Genomic DNA, 7,425 nt, shown 5'->3' on the forward strand with positions numbered 1-7,425 from the left:
AGCAGTAAGTGTCTTTTAATTTCATGTCTGCAGTCACCATCCACAGTGATTTTGGAATCCAGGAAAAAAAGTCTGTCACTGTTTCCATTGTTTCCCCATCTATTTGCCATGAGGTGATGGGACCAGATGCCATGATCTTTGTTTTTTGAATGTTGAGTTTTAAACCAGGTTTTTCACTCTCCTCTTTCACCTTCACCAAGAGGTTCTTTAATTCCTCCTCTCTTTCTGCCATAAGGGCAATATCATCTGTATATCTGAGGTTTATTGTACCTCAATTAAAAAACAAACTATATGTGCTTCGGCAGCACATATACTAAAATTGGAACGATACAGAGAAGATTAGCATGGCCCCTGTGCAAGGATGACACGCAAATTCGTGAAGCGTTCCATATTTTTTACGCATGTAAGAATTAAAGATTTTAAAATTAAAAAAATTAATAAATTTAAAAAAAAACTAGACAAAATCTGAGGTATAAATTATACTATACTTTAGCACTTCTTGTGGGATCAGGAGCAGTCCGTGTAACTGAAATTACTTGGCTTCTTCCTGTTCCCTATCTTTTCCCCCTGCTTCCTGCAGGATTCCTCCTGGAACACTCCAGAGAAGAAACCATCTGCATGTGACTCTTTGGCTCAGAAACCACTGTGGGGAGAACCAGACTGAGACCGCCATTGTGGCTGAAGCAGAAGGAGGCTGGGAAGGTGGCAGGAGGTGGAATTAGGAGGGGAGGGCCAGGGCATGAATGTTTATGAATCTGTATAGAATCCTGGTCTACATGCCAAGAGCAGTGGGCCACCCCTGGAGGCTTTTTAGGTGGCCGAATGTGTATGTGCCTGCTACGTTGCTCAGTTGTATCTGACTCTGAAACCGTATGGACTGTAGCCCACCAGGCTCTTCTGCTCATGGAATTCTCCAGGCAAGAATACTAGAGTGTGCTGCCATGCCCTCCTCCAAGGGATCTTCCCAACCCGGAGACCCAACCCAGGGCTTCTATGTCTCCTGCATTTGTGGGTGGGTTCTTTACCACTAGCGCCACCAGGAAAGCCCTAAGCAGCAGAGTAGCTCTTCCCTACTCCCCCACTCAGTGCCGTAGACCCCAAAGTTTTCACCATTTCTCAGACAGCCCTTTCACAGCCCATTTGTCAGCTTTGGCTTAGGTCTTCCCTCTGCCTCTTCCACTTTCCTACTCAGTTAACTCTGATGGATCCTTCAAGATTCACTTCAAGAACTGCCTCCTCCAGGAAGTCTTCCTTGAACTTCATCAGTCACACTCAATGCCCCCAACCAGGGTTGGACTAGATGCCACTTTTCTGTGCTCCTCCAGCATCCTTTTCTTACTTTTATCATTCAGCTCCCTTTAACAAATGAGTCTATTGGGGGAACCTACTCAAACATTTTATTACTGATGGGGCAAGTATTCAAAAAAGTTTAGTACCCTCACCCCTGAATCCTGAGCTTCCTGAGAACTAAAATCGTCTACTTTTTTTCTCCTTAAAGTTTTATTCAGTGCCTAGTCAAAATGAAAAATTGCCTACTTGCTCGCTATGTGTCAGGCCACTGTCCCAAGCATTTCACATGCCTTACAATTTATGACAATCCCATGGGGAAGGTACATGTTATCCCTGTTTTATAAATAAGACAAGGGTGGCACAGAAAGACTAAATAATTCGCCCAAGAAGATCACACAGCTCAAAAGCAGGATTCACACTCAGAGGATATTGACTCCAGAACCTGAACTTTATATAGATATATAATTTATTTATGTTGGCTATGCTGTGTTCTCGTTGCTGCGAGGGCTATTCTCTAGTTGCTGTGGCTAGTAGGGGCTACTCTAGTTGCAGCGCTCAAGCTTCTCACTGTGGTGGCTTCTCTTGTAGCAAAGCACGGGCTCTCTCTAGGCATCCAGGCTTCAGTCACGGTTTCTGGGCTCTGGACCACAGGCTCAGTAGTTATAGCGCCTGGCCTTAGTTGTTCCACAGCATGTGGGCTCTTCCCGGTCCAGGGATCAAATCTGTGTCTCCTGTATTGCCAGGTGAATTCTAAGCCACCAGGGTAGCCCCAGGACCTGACTCTTAAGAAACATGTTCAGGTCAACGCACAGCACAGGCACTAAAAAGAGATGGGCATGACGCTTATATCACTGTCATCCCACAATCTCTCCATTCTGGCCTCTTTTTGGTCTCCTCCTTACCCCCTGGACCTCATCCCGGTCATGATGACACGTTTCATCTCCTGCCTGCTTTTTCTCATACGCCTTACCAATCCTCGAAAGCTCCTGTGGCTCCAGCATGCCCTCACAATGGGACGATTCTTGGGATTAGATTCTCACTTAGCTCTGTGTGGTACCACGTGAGATCGTTGTCTTCCTGACAAGATTTTAGAGAGGACTAGAGACCTTGATGAAATTTTGGAAACCCCCAAGAGGCTGTCAGCCATGTTTTTTCACATAGCCGTGCTGCAGCAGGGGTGGAAGGAGAAGAGGATTTCCTGGGAGAATACCCCAGATGCTCCCAGCTGAAATCTGAAGATGTGAGACCCACACACAAACCTACACCCTGGGGTCAACTCTGGAGGTTGAGGGGGTGGATGCAGCTGGGGGTGGGGGGAGGGCAGTTCCTTGCTTTGTTTGCTGCTGCCTTATTCAGCTCTCATTAGCATCCTACTATGTGCAGGGCACCAGGCTAGATGCTGAGTTTACAGAGATGCCTGACAGAAAGTCACAGGCCCCAAGGAACTCCAAGCTAAGGCAGAAATTCAGACAAGCTAGCAGACCATTTTAATACACTGGAGCAGGCACTGTGAGAGGAAGTAGTGAAAACTTAAGAGGACGGACCCTTGACCTGACCCAGATTGGGAGTATCAGGGAAAACCTCCTACAAGAGGCCAAAAAAAAAAAAAAAAAAAGGAAGGAATTTCAAATATGGATTTGTGTTAGATCAGGACATTACTCCTGATTAAGCTGCATGGCTTTGGGAAAATTGCTTAACCTCTATAAGCTTGAATGATCCTATTTGTATAATGGGAGTAATTGTGTGTACAGCATGGAATTAATGAGATAAGTATATATCAGCCACACAGCTATCTGTTGAATTTTCACCAAGGGTCAGGCACCATTCTTTGCATTTTTAGTCCATGTAACCCTAACAACTCTTTGATATAGAAACTATCATTAACACCATTTTATAGATGAGAAAGCTGAGGCATTGTCTTAGTTTGAATGAATAAACCAGATGCAGATTGAGACAAAGATTCAAGTGCAAATAGTTTATGAAGAGAGGCTTCCTTGGTGGTTCAGGGGTAAAGAACCCTGCAGTGCAATTGAAGACAATGCAAGAGACTCAGGTTTGATCCTTGGGTTGGGAAGATCCCCTGGCAGGGGACATGGCAATCCATTCCAGTATTCTTGCCAGGGAAATCCCGTGGACAGAGGAACCTGGCAGGCTATAGTCCATGAGGTCGCAAAGAGTTGAACACAACTTAGTAACTAAACAACAACAATACAACAAGTTTATGGAGAGATGCAAAGAACGTGATAACAGCAGAGGAAAGGAACATACCAACAACAGGTACATTATTAAGCCAGCTGCTCTGGTGGGTGAACAGACCTTAATCCTGCAGAGAATTCTAAGGAATTGTGCCAAACACCTGCGTGGAAATTATCCCAGACAATAAACAAGGGAGTTGGGTATTTATATCCCCATATCTGTCAGTCATTGGTTAAAGGCTGCCCCCAGAAGACTTGGCCTGCAACGTACATTGATAAACTGAGTTCTGGAGGGCCAAGGATAGCTCTGCAACAAAGATGCAGACGCTAGCCATGGAAAGCTGGGTTGGAATGAGTGGGAATACAAAGTGGATGTGAGGAGATAGGCACCCAAAACTGACAATGTCTGCTATAGGTCCCAGAGGCTAAGTAACCTGCCAAGGTCACATAGCGAATAAGTAACAGAACTGAGTCTGAACCCAGGCAACTTGGTTCCAGAGCTCATTCTATTAACTCCACACTACACTGCTCCTCCTAGATTGCTGGTCACATAAAGCGTAGCATTTGTGGTTGTCACTGCCACCATGATTATTATTTTTTGGTCCTGCCTTTAGAGATTAAACACAAGGGCAAGAAGTTGTTATTAACTTTATCATGCATTTTCTTGAAAAAGTTGAGTTTGAGAATGTGGTTCTTTAGTTCAAGCCCTAACTTTGTGCTGCCTACTAGACAGATCATTTCCCCTCTCTAGCCTTGATTTCCTCATTTATAAAAGATGTCAGATTGGATGATCTCTGCACAAGTCTCCTGTCTGACAGTCTTTGCTCCTGTCATATGGCTTTTTCACAAAGTGTAGGGGGCCCTAATGGTGAGGACAGGTCAGTGGGTGTCTCCAGCCTGACCATCTCCGCCCCTTCAGACAGCAAGTTCCTGATTAACCAGCACTGATGGTAATTTATGTTCCTACAAAATCCTTCTCATTGGGAACAAGAGAAAATTAAATTGCTCACTGGAGTCGGTAACAGATGGTTGGCTCCATCTTCTTCTGACTAGGACCCCCCCAGAGAGAGTAATTGAGGGCATCCTGTCATACAAAAGGGACCAGAGGGGCTGAGGGAGGCTGAAGGATGGTCGGGAGTCCTCTCCTTGGCACATATGTCATTCTGATGTCTCCCCATTTCTCAGCGAAGGAGAAAATCAAATACAACCCAGAAGGAGCTAAAGCAGTTTGTAAATAGGGCACGCTGGGGTGCCTCCAGCTTTCTTTATTCCACTTTATTTATTTTGTTTTGATGTGTATGTGTGCGCACACATGTGCGTATACCCCCAAAGCCAAGTTGGAGGTTTCCCAAGCATCTGGCCCAGGAAACTCAGCTTGGCCAGTCCCAGGGGAACCCCCGGATGGATCTAGAGGCTGACTGAGCCCTGCTTGTTCATGCCAGTGCTGGCCCCACTCCCAAAACTCAAAAATGCTAGTTTTAACTGAGAGCTGACACAAGAGTCCTTATTATTACTCAAATGAGGAAGAAAAGAAGGAGAGGGGGAAATCATTTTCAGGCAATGGTTTCCACCCAGCAACCGGTTGACAACATTCATACACACAATCCCACTGGACCTTCTGAAGCTTCCATCTGCTTCCCTTGGTATCCCTTCAGGCCCCTTATGCAAATGCCCATCAGAATAGAAGGATCCTCTTTTGAGACCAAAGTCCAAAGAGGCTTTCTTTGAGAGGGTGTCAAACAAGTACAATTTGGAGCATAAAAGACCTATAGTGTCCTATAGACCTAGTTCTAATCCTTACTCGGCCACTAACAAGCTGTGTGGCCTTGGGCAAGTCACTTAACCTCTCTGACCTCACTCTTTTGATCTGTAAGAACACTTTATGTTGAGGATTACAGGAAACAGCATAGTTAAAGCAGCCAACAAAGATATCTGGCATACTGTAGACACTTAATGTACTTTTATTCAAAGAACTACAGGGTCAAGCTAAAACCCCAAAAACCTTTGGAGTCATCCTCCTAGATTTACTAGCCACTAGTTAGGGACCCACAAGGTAGACTTTAAATACACCCAGCCCCTCTCTCTTTCTATGCCCTCCTCATGACAATTGTGGTGGCTCAATTCCCCATCACCCCCCACTCCCGCAACCCACACATACATGCTTCTCCCATGTTACCCCATGAGGCCAGTAAATAATTTAAGGACTGCTCCAGTTCGTAACCTAGTTTGTGCTCAACAATGTCAAATGTCCTGAAACCAGGAAGCTTCCTGTAACAGCATTCCCCATGTAGTTCATGTAACAAGATTGCTAAGTTTTGAACACAGGAAGAACGCCTATAATTCTACCGCCCTAAGACCAAATCCTTCTGAAGGAGATCAGCCCTGGGAGTTCTTTGGAAGGAATGATGCTGAAGCTGAAGCTCCAGTACTTTGACCACCTCATGCGAAGAGTTGATTCATTGGAAAAGACTCTGATGCTGGGAGGGATTGGGGGCAGGAGGAGAAGGGGATGACCGAGGATGAGATGGCTGGATGGTATCACGGACTCGATGGACATGAGTTTGCGTGAACTCCAGGAGATGGTGATGGACAGGGAGGCCTGGCATGCTTCGATTCATGGGGTCGCAAAGAGTCGGACACGACTGAGCGACTGAACTGAACTGGATACCAAATCCTTATTTCATTAGCAAACAAGCTTTCCCATCTTTTCTGATGTTTTTCTTCACTTAAAATTCAGTAAGCCCTGGATTGGCTCCTAGAATAAACAAGTAACATTAGCAGAAAAACTGATGAAATCTGGAAAAAAAAAAAAAAAGTCTGGAGTTTAGTTAATGGTCATGTACCAATAGTTTTGACAAATATACCACAGTAAAGTAAGATGCTAAAATTAGGGAGATCTAGGTGAGGGATGGACTTACCAGGTGACTCAGCGGTAAAGAACCCTCCTGCCAATGCAAGAGACATGGGTTTGATCCCTGGGTTGGGAAGATCCCCTGGAGGAGGACATGGCAACCCACTCCAATATTCTTGCCTGGGAAATTTCAAGGACAGAGAAGCCTGGTGGGCTACAGTCTATGGAGTCACAAAAGAGTTGGACGTGACTTAGTGACTAAATAACAACAGAAGGTGAAGTGTATGCGGGAACTTGCTATACTATCTTTGCAAGCTTTCTTTAAAGTCATTCTGAAGTGAAGAGTTCATTTTTTAAAAGGCAATGTTTAGAATAGGAGATGTCATGTGTCACACTGTGTAAATAAATGAACAAACGTGTTTCCTCTTCTAAAAAAATCTTTAATAACCAACACTTTTCATTGTTTAAACATAGTAATTATAGTTATCACTTGCTGTTGCTAAATAATAGTTCATCTCAAAATATCTCATTTCTATTTTCTTCTGATTCCTGCTACCACTTTCCAGTCTCTGCCTGGAGACTGCCTATTTCACCTCTCCTGCCTCTATTTCAACACCTGCAAAATCAGAGTTATAAAAATTTCCAGACATTATTGTGAAGATTAAATGGGATAATACAGGGTTTGGCAAATGGTAAGTGTTGGTTAGCGTTATTATCATTCTCCTGTATTGGCTTTTAATCCAACCCTAATAGTAAAGACCCACATGACATTGAACAAACTATTAAATATCTCAGGATTTGGTTTCCTCATCTGTTGCTCAAAACTATCTTCTTTAGGAGGCAGCCTAAATGTCTGTCGACAGATGAATGGATAAAGAAGATGCGGTACAGATATACACTGGAATATTACTCAGTCATGAAGAATGAAGTAATGCCATTCACCCGCAGCAATAGGGATGAAACTAGACATTTTCATACTAGATGAAGTAAGTCAAACAGAGAAAGACAAATATCCTATGATACCCCTTATATGTGGAATGTTTTAAAAAACGCACAAATGAACTTATTTCCAAAATAGAAACTCACAGA

At 44.1% G+C, this 7,425-nt stretch overlaps 1 non-coding gene across 1 annotated transcript; it reads left to right on the plus strand.

The window, feature by feature from the left end:
* The first annotated feature begins 293 nt into the window (after positions 1 to 293).
* LOC114111005 (U6 spliceosomal RNA) lies at positions 294 to 396 on the plus strand. The gene has a single exon (XR_003587135.1). It is a non-coding gene; the product is annotated as a U6 spliceosomal RNA (small nuclear RNA).
* The last annotated feature ends 7,029 nt before the right edge of the window (positions 397 to 7,425 follow it).

This window comes from Ovis aries, chromosome 1, assembly GCF_016772045.2.
Source record: "Ovis aries strain OAR_USU_Benz2616 breed Rambouillet chromosome 1, ARS-UI_Ramb_v3.0, whole genome shotgun sequence".
In the NCBI taxonomy this organism is placed as follows: domain Eukaryota; kingdom Metazoa; phylum Chordata; class Mammalia; order Artiodactyla; family Bovidae; genus Ovis; species Ovis aries.